The sequence below is a fragment of the Narcine bancroftii genome, chromosome 7, assembly GCF_036971445.1.
Source record: "Narcine bancroftii isolate sNarBan1 chromosome 7, sNarBan1.hap1, whole genome shotgun sequence".
Lineage (NCBI taxonomy): Eukaryota > Metazoa > Chordata > Chondrichthyes > Torpediniformes > Narcinidae > Narcine > Narcine bancroftii.
Window position 1 is genome coordinate 197230224 of NC_091475.1, and position 19478 is coordinate 197249701.

Here is a 19478-nt window from a genome sequence, read left to right on the forward strand (position 1 = left end):
AATAACCAACATTTCGAGCTTGAGCTCTTCATTAAGGTATGAAAAAATGTCAGTAAGTGCCCAAACATAATGGTGCGTGGGGGAGAGGTGGGGGGAGGAGCCTGGTCCCAAAGGCAAGAGGTAATCGCTGGATAAGGGAAGGAGGGCACACCAGCAAACAAGGGGAGGAGGGTTGGCTCTGTGAATGGAGAGGGAAGGGGGTGGAGAGCTGGAGAAAGGAAGACAAAGGGAAGGGGAAGAGAGGGAGAATGGAGAACAGGTTATCTGAAACCAGAAACGTTGATGTTAATGCCATCTGGTTGGAGAGGACCCATACGGAAAATCAAGTGTTATTCCTCCAATTTGTGGGTAGCCTTGGCTGGATTGTAGATGAGGCCATGAACAGATTTAAATATTATCAAGAATAGGCCATTTAGCTCCTCGTAAAATATTCATAATAACTCTAATTGTGTGAAACAAATGATCAGAGTAGTTAATTTTAACAGATGTTACTAACTGTGGAAATTCATCCCTTTGCACATCATGCAATATCACCTTCAGTTGTGAAAACTGATACTAGACATGGTGTAAAATAAAGCGTGTCCCTTCCTGAAACATGGCAAAATGCAGAACTAGTGGGGTCAGCCTGGATGGAAGAATGCAGAAAATCTGAAACTCCATCTCTAATCTGTCTTCACCTTTCACAATTTTGATTTTCAACAATAAGCAGTACAGTGTGGAGTTGACAGAGACGCTGCAAATACGTTCACACTGATCAACCAGATATTTAAATATGAGAATGAGATCATTTACCTCAATTCAGCAATATTTTTAAATTTATCTTGCCTGTGGTGACAAGCCATCTCCAGCCAGTGTGGAAATAATATCCTGTCAATCAAGCATGATGACTATAAACTGTAAGTGTCTGGGATTGATTTTAGCTCCAAATCATCTCACTTCATTTTTTGTGAAGAAAATCACTCCAATGTTATTGGCAAAATCAGTCTTTTTTGAAAATTCTGTTTACTTCAATCTTTAAATCCACTATTTTTTTCAGTCAGCTGTTTTCTCTATAATCGATGCACGCTATGACCCTATTTCACTCCTCCGCCAGCTCATTGACATCAGAAATCTAGCGTTGATGGGATTCAAAGTGAAAGCATGTTTGATGTTCATCCCGATACCATCTGTATTATTTCAAATGAACTCATGACCTCATCCACTCCCAAACCAAGGCCACCCGTAAATTGAAGGAGAAACAACTAATATTCTGTCTGGGTTCTCACCAACTGACACCATTAACATTGACTTCTCCGATTTCTACCAGACCACTCCCCTTTCTCCCTCTCTTCCCTGTTTCCATTCCTCTGGCTCTCCACCCCCTTTCCTCTCCATTCACAGACCTATGCCCGTCCCTGACTAATTAGATACCTATCAATGTCCTCCTTAAACCACCCCCCCCCCCCAATGATCGGGCTTCCACAGCTGTATAAAGCAATGAATTCCCCAAATTCACAACCCTCTGGCTAAAGAAATTTCTCCTCATCTCAGCTTTAAATGGGTACCTTCTAATTCTAAGTGTGCCATTTTATCCTGGACTCATCCCCAAGGGAAACATTTTATTCACATCTACTCTGTCCAATCCTTTCAGCATTTGAAATGTTTCTATGAGATCCCCTCTCATTCTCCTGTACTCCAATGAATACAGTCCAAGAGCCACTAAACGTTCCTCATATGTGACCCCTTGCATTCCAGGAACATTCTGGTAAATCTTCTCTGTATTCTTTCCAACATTATTACATCCCTTCTAAAATAGGGGGCCCAACACTGCACACAGTACTCCAAATGAGGTCTCACTAGTGCCCCATAGGGCCTCATCAACACCTTTTTACTCTTATATGCTATTCCTCTTGAAATAAATGCCAATATACTGCCGATCCAACCTGGTGGTTAACTGTTAGATTATCCTGTATGAGGATGCCCAAGTCCCTTTGCATTTCAAAATGTTGAGTTTTCTCCCCATCCAAATAATAATCTTCCCTGTTTATTTCCTCTTCCAAAATGTACAACTGTACATTTCTCAACATTATATCTCATCTGCCATTTCTTTGTCCACTCTTCCAAGCTGTCCAAGTCTCTTTGCAACCTTTCAATTTCTTCAACACTTCCAACTCCACCACCTATCTTGGTGTCATCTGAAAACTTTGCCACAAAACCATTCAATCCATAATCTAAATCGTCAATATACATTGTTAAAAGAAGTGGCCCCCAACACCGACCCCAGAGGAACATGACTAGTAACCAGCAACCAACCAGAACAAGATTCCTTTATTCCCACCCTTTGCTTTCTGCCTATCAGCCAATGCTCCACCCAATCTAATATCTTTCCTGTAAATCCATGGGCTCTCATCTTATTAATCAGCCTCTTATGTGGCTCCTTATCAAAGGCTTTTTGAAAATCCAAATACACAATATCCACAGCCTCTCCCTTGTCCATCCTACTTGAGATTTCCTCAAAATATTCCAATAGGTTGGTCAGACAGGATCTTCCCTTACACCTAACATGTCATGAACCTCAAGGGATTTTATAACTTTGTCTTTGAGGATCAACTCCAATAACTTTCCAACTACTGACGTCAGACTAATAGGCCTATCATTTTCTTTTTCTGCCTCCCTCCTTTCTTAAACGGTGGAACTACATTTGCGACCTTCCAACCCTATCGAACCATGCCAGGTTCTATTGATTTCTGGAAAATAATTTCCAATGCCTCCACAATCTCCAAAGCCACCTCCTTCAGAACCCGTGGGTGCACCTCATCCGGTCCCGGAGACTTATCTATCTTCAGTCCATTCATTTTACTAAGCCTCATCTCTCTAGTAATCCGGACTGTACTTAATTCTATTCCCTGAGACCTCTGACTATCAGGAATATTTCCATTGTCTTCCTCAGTGAAGAATGATGCAAAATATTCATTTAGTTCCTCTGCCATCTCTTTGTTACCCATTATAATTTCTCTAGTATAATTTTCAATTAGTCCTATATCTATCAGTGTCTCTCTTTTACTCTTCGTATATTCAAAAAAGAATACTTTCTTTTGCATGTTATTTGCCAACTTCCTTTCATAATTCATCTTTTCTTTCCTCATAACTTCCTTTGTCTCTTAATGTAAGTTTTTAAAAGTTTCCCAGTCCTCTGTTTATCTGTTGATTTTTGCTTCCCTGTCTGCCCTCCCTTTTTGCTTTTATTTTAGCCGTAACCTCCCTCATTAGCCACATTTGTGCCATTTTTCCATTCATAATTTTCTTTTTTTCCTTGGAATATATCTATCCTGCACTTTCTTTATTTCTTGCAGAAATATCATCCAATTCTGCTCTGCTGTCCCTCCACCTAGCTTACTTTTCCAGTCAACTTGGGCCAGTTCCTCTCTCACTGCAATTTCCTTTGTTCTACTGAGGTATTGACATACCTGATATCAGCTTTCCCTTTTCAACATTGAAACTGAACTCAATCATGTTATGAGCACTACTTTCTTAGGGTTCCATTACCTTTAATTCTCCAATCACCTCAGGTTCATTACAGATCACCCATCCAAAACTGTTGATCCTCTGTTGGGCTTATTGACAAGCTATTCCAAAAAGCCATCCCATAGGCATTCTACAAACTCTCTCTCCTGAGATCCATTACCTTCCTGACTTTCCCAATCCCTTTTCATGTTAAAATCCCCCATAATTATTTTGACATTTTCCTTCTGACATGATTTTTCTATTTCCAGTGTAACTCATAGTCCATCTCCCGGCTCCTGTTTGGGGGGCTGTATATAACTTCCTTTTACACTTGCCATTTCTTAACTTAACCACTTCTGACCCTACGTCTCTTCTTTCTAGTGATTTAATATCTTTGCTTACCATCAGAACCACGTCACCCCCTCTACCCACCTGCCTATTTTGCCTTTGCACTGAGTACCCTTGGACATTCAGCTCCCAAACACATCCATTGTTAAGCAATGTCTCAGTGATGGCCACAATGTCATATCTTTTAATCTGTAGCTGTACAACAGGTCATCTTTTTTCCTAATGCTCTGTGCATTTAAGTACAGTTGCCTCAGACCAGTATCTGTAACAAAATGTTGCTGTATTTCTATTGTACTGCAAATTATCCTGCCTTTTCACTTGCCTGTCATTTTTGTCATCTTAGCTGCACAATAGTTTTGTCTTTTTTCTATTTCCCTCTTTCTCAACCCTAACACCATGGATCCCTTCTACTCTAATATCTGCACTCCTCATTCTTATTTTTTACCCCTCCCCCCCCACACCAAACTAGGTTAAACCCTCCCCAACAGCTCTAGCAAACCTGCCTGCTAGGATATTTGTCCCCCTCTAGTTCTGGTGTAGTCTGTCCTTTTTGTAAAGGTGTGACCTTCCCCAGAAGAGATCCCAATGATCCACAAATCTGAGCCCCTGCCCCTTGCATCAACTCTTCAGTCATGCATTCATCTGCCATAAATTCCTGTTTCTACCTTCTCTGGCGCATGACACAGGTAGCAATCCTGAGATTACCACCCTTGAGGTCCTGCTTTTTAACTTCTGTCTTAATTCCCTATATTCCCTCTTCAGGACATCATCCCTTCTCATATTCCTGTCATTGGACTTCACATGGTCGTGACATCTGGCTGCTCACCCTCCTCCTCCAAAATACTATGAACTCGATCAGACATCCCTGAGCCTGGCACCGGGAGGTGACATACCATCCAGGAGCCTCGATCTCATTCCTGAACCTCCTATCCACTTGTCCAACTCACGAGTCGCCATTCACCATCACTCTCTTCTCCTCCTTCCTTCTGAGCTGGGGGGGCCAGCCTCTGTGCCGGAGATGTGACCATCTTGTCTTGTGCTGATAGGTCATCCCGACCAACAGTATCCAAAATGGTATACCTGTTGTGGATGGGAACGGTCACAGGGATACTCTCTACTGTCTGCATTTTCCTATTCCCTTTCCTGGCTCTTTCTCACCCAGATATTTGCCTCCTGAATTTTAGGAGTGACTGCCTCCCTGAAACTCCTGTCCACAACTTCATCCAAATCCAGCTCCAGTTCCCTAACTTGGTTCATAAGGAGCTGCAACTGCGTGCACATTTTTGGAACATCAAGTCGTCAGACCTCTTTAAAACTTACAAATATCTTTTGTAGAATTGTTTTCAGAGCAATGTTTCTTCATACGAATGATTTTTTTTCTCTCTCTCATATGGATATTTTGGAATCTGTGTACCCCAAGATAAAACTGTTCTCTTTTCCAAAGAGACAGCGAAGTGACTATTTTGTTCTATGATGATTTCAGAAACCCAGACAAGGGCAATATGAAGTGGCCATACAAAAATTAGCACCGCGGATTTGGACGTCTTTTCAAAGAAATGGTGAAGTGGCTAAATTCTTCAAAACAACTTTTCCAATGTTCCAATTTTTCATAAGGAGAACATAAGTAGCCTTTTGTTACTAAATTTCAATCCTATTTCTCTCTTACAGGATGTCAACCCACTGCTTCACTTCTGTATTACCCACTGGATTGCCAGGAGTCTCAAAAAAATGCCTCTCATTTAGTAATATGTTTCTCCTAAATGTTTCATCACATGACATCATTTCCATCTTTGAAGTTCATAAGGCCTTTTTCAAAAGTGTGAATTATGAGCCAGCTGACTCCGGCCTATCTGTGAGCATACCCAGCAGATGGCTTCGTTGCGAACACAACTGTTTCTCCAGCAAACACCTATTGTTTTGAGTTCTCAATGGAGAACAATGGCAAAACGTTTATGGCTGTTTGCAGTTCTGAATTAGCAGTCTTTTCAAGCAAACAAACTCCCAGCAGAATAATACATTGAACAAAATTTTCATCTTCACAAATGACTTGCCATCAGCCATCTCAAAGAATTATATGTGACCCTGGTCTAAACTGACAAAAACTAACTTTACTATGTAATGTATATTTTACAACTAAAGATTAATCATAATTCCATCACAGTATCTTTATCTTTGCTATATAAAATATGCTGTTTGATCTGCTGAGTTTTTCCAGCATTCTGTTTTTACTTCAAACATGGTGTCTGTAGGTTTTTGTGTTTTACTCCAGGAGCAGTTTCAGAGATTTTTGTTAACCTAAAAGAATATGCTAAAAGAATATCAGAAATAGGCCAGAGTTAGTCCCAATTTACCTTTCAATGAGATCATGACTGAACTTTGCCCTTTCTGTTTCATCACCATTTTGCTTCGTTCCTTTAATAATCAGAAAACTATTGAAATATTGTTGGGAACTTCCATAACCCCTAGGAGAGTGAATTCCGGAGATTCATCGTTCAAAATGTAAAGACATTTCTATTGATTTCACTTAGAACCATTGAACCATAGAATGTTTATAGCCCGAAAAGAGGCCACTCAGCTCTCTATTCTGTGCCATCAATCATCTCCATAGACCCACTGACCTGGTCCCATACCATACCCCTCCAGTCCTCTCACATCTATGTACCTGTCCAATTTACATGATCGAGCCCACATTCACACATCAGATGGCAGCTCATTCCACATTCCAACCACCCTCTGAGTGAAAAACTTCCCCCTAACCTCTCCCCCTTAAACTTAAAACAGGTATTTATCTTCCCAAATCTAGGTGGAAAAAGCCTTGACTCTGTATCCACTCTGTCTATACCTCTCATAATCTTGGAAACCTCGATCAAATCTTCCCTCATTCTTCTTCACTCCAAGAAATAAAGTCCTAACCTGTCCAATCTTTTCCTGTAACTCAATCACTGAAGACTCAGCAAATCTTCTCTGCCCTCATTCAACTACTCCTTCCTGTAGTTAGATGCCCAGAACTACACACAATATTCAAAATTTGGCCTTACCAATGTCTTCAACAACAACATAATATCCCAACTCCTATACTCAAGATTTATAAAGGCTAAGATACCAAAAGCTTTCTTTATAATCCTGTCCACATGCAACACCACCTTCAGGGAACAATGTGCCTGCACTCCTTTCCAGATCATTGATGTACACAACAAAAAAACAATGGTCCCAACAAGGATCCATGAGGCACACCACTTGTCACAGGCCTCCAATCCAAGAAGCAACCATCCACTACCACCCTCTGCCTTCTCCCACACAGCCAATTTCAAATCCAGTTTACCACTTCTCCTTCAATATCTATTGTCATAACCTTCTGAACTTATCTCCCATGTAGGACTTTGTCAAAGGCTTTACTATACCATGTAGACGTTCACAACCTTTCCTTCATCTACCTTCCTGGTAACAACCTCAAAAAACTCCACAATATTTGCTAAACACGACATAGCCATACTGACTATGCTTAATCAGCCCATGATGTATATATCCTGTCTCACAGAACCTTTTTCTAAACAACGGGACAACATGAGCTACCCTCCAATCCTCTGGTATTGGCATGCCCTTTATTTTCAGGCCAAGGCTCCAAGTTCTAGATTCCTAAGGGAGGGAGGGGGGAAAACATTTTCCACACACCTACCTTGTTTAACTCTCTGATAACTTTGGTCACCTCTTATTCTTCTAAATTCTAGAAAATTGAGGCCGACATCCAAGTGTCTGTTCTCATAGTATGATGGCATTATCCCATCAACTAGTCGAGCCAATCTCTCTCTTACACTGTCTCCTTTGCAAGTGTGCTCATTTGTGTAGACTAGAATTTTACACAATACTCAAATATCATCTCACCAAGGGTCACTATTAATGAAGTAAGTTTTTCACATCTTTTGCAATGCATCTTAAATTTCTGCTGCAATTGTATATTAATTTTCAATTATATATTATACTTAAGTATAGGTTGACTTGCCTGGATAGCTTACAAATGAAGATTTCCACTGTATCTTGGTACATCGTTTAGTTTATTTGTCACAAAATACCTAGTACAGTGAGAAGGATTCTTCAGTGGGCACACTAACAGGTTATCTCTGACATTCATACAGTCATGTAAGGAACATAATTTACAAGAGTATAGGTTGCAATGAAAAGAAAGATCAATTAGCACCAAGCACAGACACATTGATAACACTCTTGTGGGGATCATTCAGGAATCTGATGGCTACATGAAAATAAATGAAAATAAATGCCTTTTAGCCTATGTTCACACCCTTACATCCTCTCCCTGATAGAAGGAAGGAAAAGAGAGTGTGCCCAGGGTCCCTAAGTATGTTTCTGCCTTTTCAAGGCATAGATAGATAGATAACCTCATATCCAAAGACACCCAGGTCCATTTACATAGCAAACCATGTATTTCACATGCTTAACCTCAGTCTCTGAAAAGAAGCACACAATTTCAAGTTCTCTTATTGGAAAAGATTGCCAGGTGGACGGAGATACAAATTGACAAGATGAATTAGATGCATTCTTAAAAAATGCATCATTGCCTTTCTTTGACAGCTGGGCCGAGCCACTCAAAGTGGAGTAGAAATATTTGGGGTGGTGTTGAGTATCTCCAGTCCACACAACAGAGAAACCATAACCATGTGATGGATGGAGTGCACCACCCCACCTTTCTTGCTGTAGCTGCACAGGTACCTAAGGTACATAGGCTAAAATCAGTTAAATTACCACAATATTCCATGGGACAAGAAAATACATAATGAATGCAAAGGATAGATATATAAATATTAACTGTTGTAGTTAATACAAAAAACAGTGATGTTTCTTTTTAAAACTTTTAAAATGTAGACACACAGCATGGAAACAGGCCATTTTGGCCCATAAGTCCATGCTGCCCAATTTACACCCAATTAACTTACACCCCTGGTACGTTTCAAGTGGTGGGAGGAAACCAGAGCCCCTCCTGGGGAAAACCTACACAGACAAGAGATAACGTACAAACTCCTTAGAGACAGCTCAAGATTCGAACCCCGGTCGAATCTTGCTGGAGCTGTAAACGTGTTGCCAACTGAGCCAAATGTGCCACCTGTTTCAATAGCAAAAACAGATTTTTTGATGCTTCCAGAGCAGTTTGTTATCAGGGTTGTACAGGAGGTTCATAGCTGTTGGGGAAAAAAACAACTTTCTTGAATCCAAAGGTGCTGGTCTTCACATTTCTGAACTTTTTGTCTGAAGGTAGGAGCAAGAAGATACAAGGAATAACACCCCTCCCCCTCTCCCCTCTTCATCAAATTTGGAATGGGATCTTGTATCCCCACCTGAGAAGATAACAAAAGTCTGCCTCTCTTCTTATCCAGAAGATGGCACCTCTATCAGTGCACCTCTTCCTCAGTCAGTCTAGCTACAATTCACTCACATACAGTGAAGCATCACTGAGCAAGAGATTCTCCCCCTGTGGTGGTACACCACCGGCCTACTGCAGGGGGCAACCTCTGTACCTGCAGGAATGCAAGGGGACAGGACAACACCTGGCCAGCTGCCCATCAGTCAGCCTGAATGGATCAAGACCCACCCAGTCGGGTGTCAATCATCCTCCGGGATATAAGCCTGTGCCGGCCTCCTGAGGGCTCACACAGAGTTGCTGCAGCCACAGCCAGCCTGGCTCTGTGGAAGTCTTTGTAGTTTAAAGCCTGTTGTACAATCTTTACCTTGTGTGTGTCTGATTCTGTCTAACAGCGCACCACACCCCCAAGGACTTGTGATTCTTGGTGTTCCTCACTGCACAGAAGTGTTATTGTCAATCCAAGATCTTCCTTATCAGGAAAAAGAGAAACTTGACAATGTAAAATAAATTATTCTGCTGCCCCTGTGGCTCTCAGTGCTCATCTAAAGAACAGAAGATGCCTTAAACTTCTACTGTTCTGCCAGGTAAAACAGGGCTTATTAAGATGGTATTTGAAACAACAATATTAATTTTAATAGTACTACCCTAATAGTTATAAAGCAGGTGACACACAATGTAAAGGTGCAGTAGTGTGTCCCTGCTGTTACTAGGCGTGGAGATCTTGAGTTATAAGGGGAGGTTGCATTGGCTTGGATATCTTTCTCAGGAATCTAGGAGATTGAGTGGTCACATAGAGTTATATACAAAATAATGTTCATTCTCTTTTTGTTCCCCCAAGTGTAGGAGAGTCTAGGATGACATTAGGGGTCCGAATTCATCGATCTTTAAAGGTCTCCACACAGGTTGATAGGACAGTTAAGAAGGCCTATGGGATGTTAGGCTTCATTCGTTGGCGGATTGAATTCAGGGGTCATGAGGTGACGCTGCATCTCTAGAAATCCATGGTGAGACCATACTTAGAATATTGTGTTCAATTCTGGTCACCTCTTTACAGTAAATATGAGGTAGCTATGGAGAAGGTGCAGAGGAGATTTACCAGGATGTTGCCTGGGATGGGGAGATATGTCTTATGAGGCAAGGTAAGAAGAGTTATGGCTTTTCTCTTCAGAACAAAAAAGGATGAGAGTTGACTTGATGGACTTGATTATCAGAGGCATTTATGTAGGCATTCAGCACCTTTTCCCTCAGAGGCGGGAGAAACAAACACCAGAGGACTTCTGTAGAAAGTGAAAGGAGGTAAGTTTAGGGGAGACATCAGGGGTAGGTTTTTTTTACACAGAGAGTTGTGGATGGCTGGAATGCTTTGCCAAGGGTGGTGGTGGAGGCTGGAACACTAAGCATTTGACTGGCACATCATGAAAGAAAAATAGAGGGTTATGAGGTAGGGAGGGTTGAGTTTTTGTTTTGGTAAAGCAAATATGTGTCAGCTCAACATCGAGGGCCAAAGGGCGTGTACTGTGCTGTAATGTTCTATGTTCTAACTGAAGAGAATGAAAAGGAACCTAAGGCGCAACTTTCTCATGTAGAAGGTGGTGGGTTTATGTAATGTCCTGCCAGAGGAAGTGGAGGAGGTGGGTACAATTAGAGCATTTAAAAGACAGGTACATGGACAGGAAGAGTTGAGAGGGATAAGCGTCAAATACAGGCAAGAGGGACTAGCTTCCACCACTACCCCTGGTCTGCATAGACAAGGCAGGCCGAAGGGCCTGTTTCTGAACCGTGTGGCTCTATGACTCATTCATCTACACACGAAAAGCAATTTACAGCTTTCAGTTAAGCTACCCACCCACGCATCTTTGAGATGTGGTAAGATACCAGAGTGCCTGGAAACCTATATGGTCATAGGGAGAAAATGTGGACTCTACCCAGACAGCACCAGAAGTCAGGATTCAATCTGGATCCCGAGAACGTTGAGGCAGTGGCTCAGCTAGCTGTGCCCCTGAGCTGCTCCTGGTCACGTTTGATGTGCTCTAGCCATACGGATATCAGAGTTTCAGCTACTGTAAAAGAGAGTAACATTTGGTTAGCAAAAAGATCTTGCTTCTTGGCGCTAACCAGTAAACTCTGCCAACAAGCCTACATGTAAAAAAAGGTCAGAAGAGGGGTGAAGAGAAATGGCAAAGAATTACTGCAAGAACTGGCAATAAAGTGTTTTTTTCAATGGGAATTTTTAAGGTGCTTGATACAGGGGAAGAAGGTGTGGAGGCAACAAGTACAATGATGCAACCTATACACCAGTATTCTTTAAATAGAATTCAGCTCAGTAAAACTCAATATTTATATTTAACAAATTTTTACTTGACTTGATGGAATTAACTTGAATGTAGCTTTTTTTTTCCAAGATTAACTTTGTTGTTATATAAAATGGGCAAATGAAATGGCGGCCTCACTTGCTGCAGCTTCCCAGGAAAATAAACCACACAAGAACAGAAAGATAATAATGTAAAGATAGAGATAATTAAGTAATAAATGAGAAACACAAAAACTGCAGAAGCAGGAATCTTGAATGAAATTAAATTGAAATTTAGACCTTCAGCACGGTAACAGGCCATTTTGGCTCTCGAGCCCATGCCGCCCAATTATACCCGATTGACCTACACCACCAGATACATTTTTGAAGGGTGGAAGGAAACTGGAGCATCCAGGGAAAACCCACACAGACACAGGGAGAAGATACAAACTCCTTACAGAAAGTGCGGGATTCAAACCCCAGACCCGATCGCTGCCGCTGTAAATGTGTTGCGTTAACCACAATGCCAACTCGTGCCACTCAACAACAAGAAGCTAGAGGAGCTCAGCGGGTTAGGCAGGATCCATGGGTAGAAATAGAGAGGTGGTGGGAAGAAAGGGGAAATCAAAGGAGGAGATGGGTGTTGAGTAGTGAGAGGTCTGAGGGGATAGGGGTAAGGAATGGTGGTGGGGATGAGCCTGTGGGATCCAGCAGTGGAGGAATCCAAGGTGTCAGCCTTGCTGAGGCTGAGGTTAGTGTGGGAAGTGGTGAGGGAGCTCGGTAGCTGTGCTATAAGGCATGTACATAAGAACTACATTTCCCAGCATTCAATGCAGCATTGTCAGATGATCAGTTATTGTCGGTTGAAGACAGCTGGAAGTTGTTGAAGGTGGTGAAAACAGCTCAAGGAAAATAAAGTTGGTTAAGTATTAAACCCACGTAACATCATTTTTCTTGAAAGAAGCATAACATGGTGTCAGAGGTGTCTGAGTGAGTAAGAGAAGACAATAGTTCATAAGCATGGCTAAGTTAAGTCCTCCCACACCAATGAACTTTACCAGCCATCTACCTGATAATTGAAAATGCTTCAAACAGCGATTCAGCATACATTTAGAGGCTGGTGGAGCATGAGAGACTGATGGAAAACGGAAAGCATTTATATTTTTGCACATGATGGGTGAAGGTGCCTGGACATCTATAATAATTTTCAAATTGATGAGACACCTTTCACATTGGACACTCCATTGACATGATTTGAGGAGTATTTTGTTCCAAATAAAAATATCACGTTTGAGAGATTCAAGTTTTCTCCTGTGACCAGAAACAAGGTATGAACTTCAACCAATACTTGGCCGAGCTCCACACACTGAGCAGGCCTTGTGAATTTGAAAAAAAATCACTCATTAAAGACAGAATAGTTTGCAGAATCCCAGATAATGGACTTAGAGCAAGACAGTTTCATGAAAAAGATTTGACACTGGAAAAGGCTGTGAATATGTATAGGGCAGCAGAGTCCACATGAGCACAAGCTAAATAGCTGCACAGGATAGACACAGCAATGCATGCAATGAAGGCACATAGGCAGAGCATCAGGAGTTTCCCAGAGCAACAATGAAGCAAAGTGGTAAGCTCAAACAGCAAATGCAGCAGACGTGGAGGTAGGCATATTCCAAAGATGTGTTCTACCTATGGAAAGTCCTGCTACAAATGAGGGAAGAAGATTCACTTTAGAAGGTGCTAAAAAGCAGGGGATATCAAGAAAAGGTAGACATAATGGACCAGGAAATGGAGGAATTCTTCACGGATTCACTACAGACTGCCGCAGGCCAGAAGACTGAGTTGGAATCTTTATTTCGAGCTTCTTTGAAAGAATCACTTGTACAAACTACTTCAAGAGAGTCACTTAATTGAATTGACGCAGGTGTTCAAACCTCTGGTTCAAACGTAGATCCATCTTCAGGTATAGAAAGTGAGACAGAAGATTCTGCAGGGACTGTGAAGAGCCTTAGCCGGAATCCATCTTCCGATCAGTTTTATAGGATTGAAGGATTATGTGAAGAGCTGGCCGATATAACTGATTCTGCTTTTTATAACTATGATGTTCTTCGATGGCAAAACAAGAAAATAGGTAAGTCCAGACACAGACCTGTGAAACCGATGCACGGAAGAGAATAAATGAATGAATCCTTTGAGCGCCAGATGCTAGATATGGAAGACTGGTGTAATATGGAGGTCACTAATGCCCAGGACACCATTTCCCATGTTGAGGATGAAATCAGTTATTTGAAGGAAAAGATGGCTTATCATTTACAAGAACATCAGGAGAAGGCCTTGGAAATCCTGATGAAAATATCAAAGAAATGGGTAGAGAGACTTTTATCAATGTTACCAGGCCATCGTCACGCACAAAGGTCCACCACAAATTGGCAGCTGCCTTGGCAAAGGCTGTGGTCGATGCTGTTCTAACAGTAAAAAAAAACAAAGGAGTAAATGGATCTCTTCATGGTTGAAATTATGGAGATGAAACACAAATTAAAAACAGAATGAGACATCTTGTGAAGGGAATAGTATTGGATTATGGTACTCGGCACCTGGACATGAAGAAAAGGGAGGAAGATGCTTACATTCTCATCTGCTGCTTTCACTGGAGTATCAAAAGACTGAAGTAAAATCTGGATTCTTCCATAAAAGTGCTTAAGAAAAAATATAGCACCGAAAAGAAACATATGTGGAGATTTTTTAAAAAAGGATTTCTAGTAATTAACCAAAAGAGTTTCGGGCCATTGTTATTAGATGCATTTGCAAAAGAAGGTATTGTGACCTTGAGAGGAGAAAAATGTGTTTGCTATGAATTCTGTGGAGGATTTCACCCCAGAATGCTTGGGCCATGCTGGACTTGTATATGAGCATACTCTGGGAGAAGAAAAGTTCTCTTTTATTGAGCAATGCGACAATCCTCGGTCAGTGACGCTGCTTCTCAAGGGTCCAAATAAACACACTTTAACACCAAAGATGCAGAGCATGATGGTCTGCGTGCTGTGAAGAATGCAATTGAGGGTGGATATGTGGCAGATGTTTTGATCAAACACAAGGGCAATGTAAAGTGAAGAGCACGGTTGGGAGTTCAAGTATTTGCAGATGCACAAAACTTAAGATATGACCCTTAAGACACACTTGTAAAATTTCAATCAGAATATTCTAAAATCAGACTGGAGTAAACTTGAACTATCCAGTGAACAGAACAGAAAACAACTTCAGCATCTTCTAAGCAAGAACATTAACCTCAGGCACAGGAACCAGATTTGAAAAAAGGACAAGTTCTGCTGCAACATTTATATTGTTCAGTGTTTGTGTAATTGGCTGACATTTTGCTGGTGTGAAATTCGTCCCGGTCGAACCTCAAAACAAAAACCGGTACCACTTTAAGAAAGGATTTAACTGTTAAATGAAAATGTATTTTGTGATTGTTGCAAAACTGTTGCAGATGGGCAATAGCTGTCTAGACTACTGTATCTTGTATATACTCTGTAAATATGCTTGTTATGTAGACATATTTTTTTTTAAGGGGAAAGATGTGTATTGTATAAATAAGAACTACATTTTCCAGCATTCAATGTGTATAGATGGGCTGAAACCAGAAGTAATGTATATGAGAGGAGGAATGAGCATTGTCAGATTGTCAGTTATTGTCAGTTGAAAACAGTTAGAAGTCGTTGGAGGTGTGGAAGCAGCTCAAGGAAAAATTAAATCAATTTAGTGTTAAACCCACATAAAGTCGTTCTTCTTGAAAGAACGAGCATAACAGTACCATGGTAAGTAGCTGCTTCAACAGAGGAGTTGGAAGCTCCCGACTGTGGAGAGCCCGCCCAGGGGTAAAATCTGAGTCAGAGCTCAGGGAGACTAGGGTCGATTTTCACAAGATATATAGAAAATGCCAAAATTTAAGATGGCACCTTACAGAGGCAAAGGCTCTTTGCGGGCAGCTCTGATGGGAATAATCCAATATTTCCATTCAGAATTATTAAGACTCAAATCTATAAACGGAGAAGAAGCTAGTTGTCAATGCTAATGTCCTTATATCACAAGCAGACCGTGCAATTGGCAGAAAGAGCAGACTCCATCAGAACAGGGCAGCTTCAGACTACCGTGGAAAAGGCAAGTTAAATACCGTGGGAGTTTCAAACAACCAGTGATCGGGCCATTTAAACTCTGTGGGAGGCACAAGCGGCCAATGCCTAACCCTTTTAAACACCTTGGGAGATTTAAAGAGCCAACTCAAGGGCCATGTAAACACCTTTGGAGTTACCAGCAGCCGACCCATGGGCCATTTAAAGAAGACCCAAACACATGGACGCAGAGTAGGGGGAGTACTGGTTAAGCTAAGACATTAGGTCCTGTGGCATTTGGTCCCTACCCTTCTCCTGGCCAATGTACAATCCTTGGAAGACTAAATGAACTCCAAGCCAGATTACGACATCATACAGACAGGAGAGAGTCCTGCATGATGTGCTTCACAGAAACATAGCTAAACAAGGACATTCTGGACACGGTGCTAAAGCCCAAAGCTCTCACCACACTGACCAGATACTGGTGTCAGGAAAAACCAGGGGAAGGCAGTGTTTGTGTCATTATCATTTCATTGTGTGGTGCTCAAACATTACAATTATGTCCCAGTCCTGGTCTCCCAACCTGGAATCTCTGGCAATCAAGTGCTGCCCATTCTATCTGCTGAGGGAGTTCACCACCATCATCCTGGTCACAGGCTAACATCAGGCTAGCACTGGAGGGACTGAGCACTGTGATTAGAAGCCACAGGACAGCACATCCTGATGCCTTCCCAATCATTGTCGGGGGCTTCAATCAGGCCAACCTGAAGAATTCTCTAACGAACTACCACCAACGCATCATCTGCGTGACCAGAGGAGCAAACACACTCGACCACTGCTACACCACCATGAAGAACACCCACCAAGCCAAACCACGACCGCACCTACTTCTATTCCTAGAATACCAGTGGTGAAGACAGCAAAAGTATGGTTGAGGGAAGCAGAGGAGTGCCTACTGGACCATATTCAAGGACTCATCCTCAGACCTGAATGAATATGCCACAGGCATCACCGACTTCATCAAATCCTGCATGGACAAATGTTGGCCCACGAGAACATACTGGGAGTTCCCCAACTAGAAGCCTTGGATGAATCAGATGATTGACAACCTGGTGAAAGTGAGGTCAAGGTCAGGGATCCAGATCTCTATAAGAAGCCCAGGTACAACCTGTGGAAGGTTATCTCTGCAACAAAGATGCAATTCTGGAGGAAGCTAGATGCAGACACAGCAGCTATGCAGGGACTGCAGGCCATTACATTCTGCAAAGCGAGGATGAGAACGATAAATGGCTGTGATGCTTCAATACCCGAATGAGCTGGACACCTTCTCTGCCTGCTTTGAGAGGAAAACCCAACAGTGCCTATGAGAATACCTGCAAAGGCTGAGGACCCTGTGATATCTGTCTCTGATGCCAACATCAGAACATCATTCAAAAGGGTGAACCCTCGCAAGGCGTCAAGTCCTGACAGTGTACCTGGAAAGGTACTGAAAATTTGTGCCAACCAACCAGCCAGAGGGTTCACGGACATTTTAAATTTCTTGTTGCTGCAGTCGGAGGTTCCCACCTGCTTCAAAAGGGCATCAATCATCCCGGTGCCCAGAAGAGCAGAAGGAGCTGCCTAAACAACTATCGCCCAGTAGCACTCATGTCCACTGGAAGGTTGATCATGGCCAGAATTAACTCATGTCTAAGCAAAGGACTGTTTTCGCCTGTCATCACAATTTCACCGCAGTAGACACAATATTACTGGCTCTCTACTTAACTCTGAATCACCTAGAAAACAGCAACTCAACCAGTCCTCATCGAGAGCTTAGCAGTGGAGAGGATCATGCACTTCAAATTCTTGCATGTTGACATCTCTGAGGATCTGTCCTGTAGCCTTCATATTGATGCAAAAGAAGGCTCGCCAGCAACTTTACTTTGTGAGGTGTTTCAGGAGATTTGGTATATCACTGAAGGCTCTCTTAAACTTCTACAGGTGTACAATAGAGAGTATTCTGGCCAGTTGCATCACTGTCTGGTAAGCAAGTCCCAACGCCGAGGACAGGAAAAGGAAACTCCAGAGGGTTGTTAACTCAGCCTGAGACATCACCTGCACCAGTCTTCACTCCATTGAGGACATCTACAAGAGGCGATGCCACAAGAAAGCATCTTCAATCTGTGGTGAACTGCTGTATTCCTGATTACCTGGCTCCACCCTGTTCTATGACAGTATTTGTGGCCCCTCCCTCTTTGACACTGTGTGAAGCCTCTAACACCCTGACCTTTCCCCAGACAGCCCGGGTCACGGGACAGAAACTAGGCGCCTGCCCATGGTGAATAAAAGTCTGGAAATCAGTGACTCAGTCTCAGCCTCCAGAGTTATTTACTGCACGTCATTATCTTCAAGGACCACCACCATCCTACCATCAGGAAAAAGGTACAGGAGCCTGAAGTCAGCAGCTCCAGGACAACTCCTTCCCCGCTGCCGTCAGATTTCTAAATGAAAAATGAACCACAGGTACTGCCTTTCTTTGACTTTTTCTTGCACTATATATATTTTTATTCATTTTGTAAGGTGGTTTATCTCAATGTTTGCACTGTGAGGCTCCCGCAAAACAATGAATTTCATGAAGCGTTCGTGGCAATAAATTCTGATTCAGTAATAAGGGGTTAAAAAAAATTTAGGAAGATCAACTTTTACATTAGTATATATATAATAGTCAATGCCTTGGGTTGGGACTCTGTATCAGAATCCATCCTAAAGCATTGGTGAGTATTTCCTTATCAACTGGTCTTTTTTTTAAAAGATTTTTCATACTGTGAACCATATCAATCAAAATACATACAAATATTTCCCTCTAAAATATACACAGTGGCATTTTCTCCCCTTCCCTCCCCCCTTCCCACCCCCCTCCCTCCAAACCCATTAAACGTTCAACATATACAATACAATAAAACCATTAAACAATGTCATCACACAATGAAAATAAACAAGAAAATTGTGTCATCTACTTTTACACACTGGATCAGGTCATTTTGTCTTCTTATTTTAGGGGGTGGAGGTCCGAGGCAAGCCCTCTCTGTTATGTTCCATGTACGGTTCCCAAATTTGTTCAAATAATGTGACTTTATTTTTTGAATTATATGTTATTTTTTCCAATGGAATACATTTATTCATTTCCATGTACCATTGCTGTACTCTCAGGCTCTCTTCTGATTTCCAAGTTGACATTGTACATTTTTTTACTACAGCTAAGGCTATCATAATAAATCTTTTTTACGCTTCATCCAGTTTGAGGCCTAATTCTTTACTTCTTATATTACTTCGAAGAAAGATCTCTGGATATTTTGGTATGTTGCTTTTTGTGATTTTATTTACTATCTGATTTAGATCTTCTCAAAACTTTTTCACTTTCTCACATGCCCAAATTGCATGTACTGTTATTCCGTTTCCTTCCTACAGCGAAAACATCTATCTGATAATGTTGGATCCCATTTATTTAACTTTTGGGGCGTGATATATAACCTGTGTAACCAATTATATTGTATCATACGTAACCTTGTGTTTATTATATTCTTCATAGTTCCAGAGCATAACTTTTCCCATGTTTCATTTTTTTTCTTTATGTCTAAATCTTTTTCCCACTTTTGTTTGGGTTTATAGCTCATTTCATCATTTTCTTTCTTTTGCAGCTTGATGTACATGTTCGTTATAAATCTTTCTTTTATCATTGTTTCTGAAATCATTGATTATCAAAGCTGCTTCCTTCTGGTAATCTCAGTCTGTTTCCCAATTTATCCTTGAAGTAGGTTTTCAGTTGGTGGTATGCAAACATTGTACCATGAGTTATTCCATATTTGTACTTCATTTGTTCAAATATTAATAAATTATT

General features: G+C 41.5%; 1 protein-coding gene and 1 pseudogene across 4 annotated transcripts in view; one reads left to right on the forward strand and one right to left on the reverse strand.

Annotated features, from left to right (window-relative positions):
• The window catches only part of oca2 (oculocutaneous albinism II), a 484102-nt gene that overhangs the window by 177818 nt on the left and 286806 nt on the right, over positions 1 to 19478 (reverse strand). The window lies entirely within an intron of this gene.
• On the forward strand, positions 14039 to 14662 carry LOC138739738 (T-complex protein 1 subunit zeta pseudogene; annotated as a pseudogene).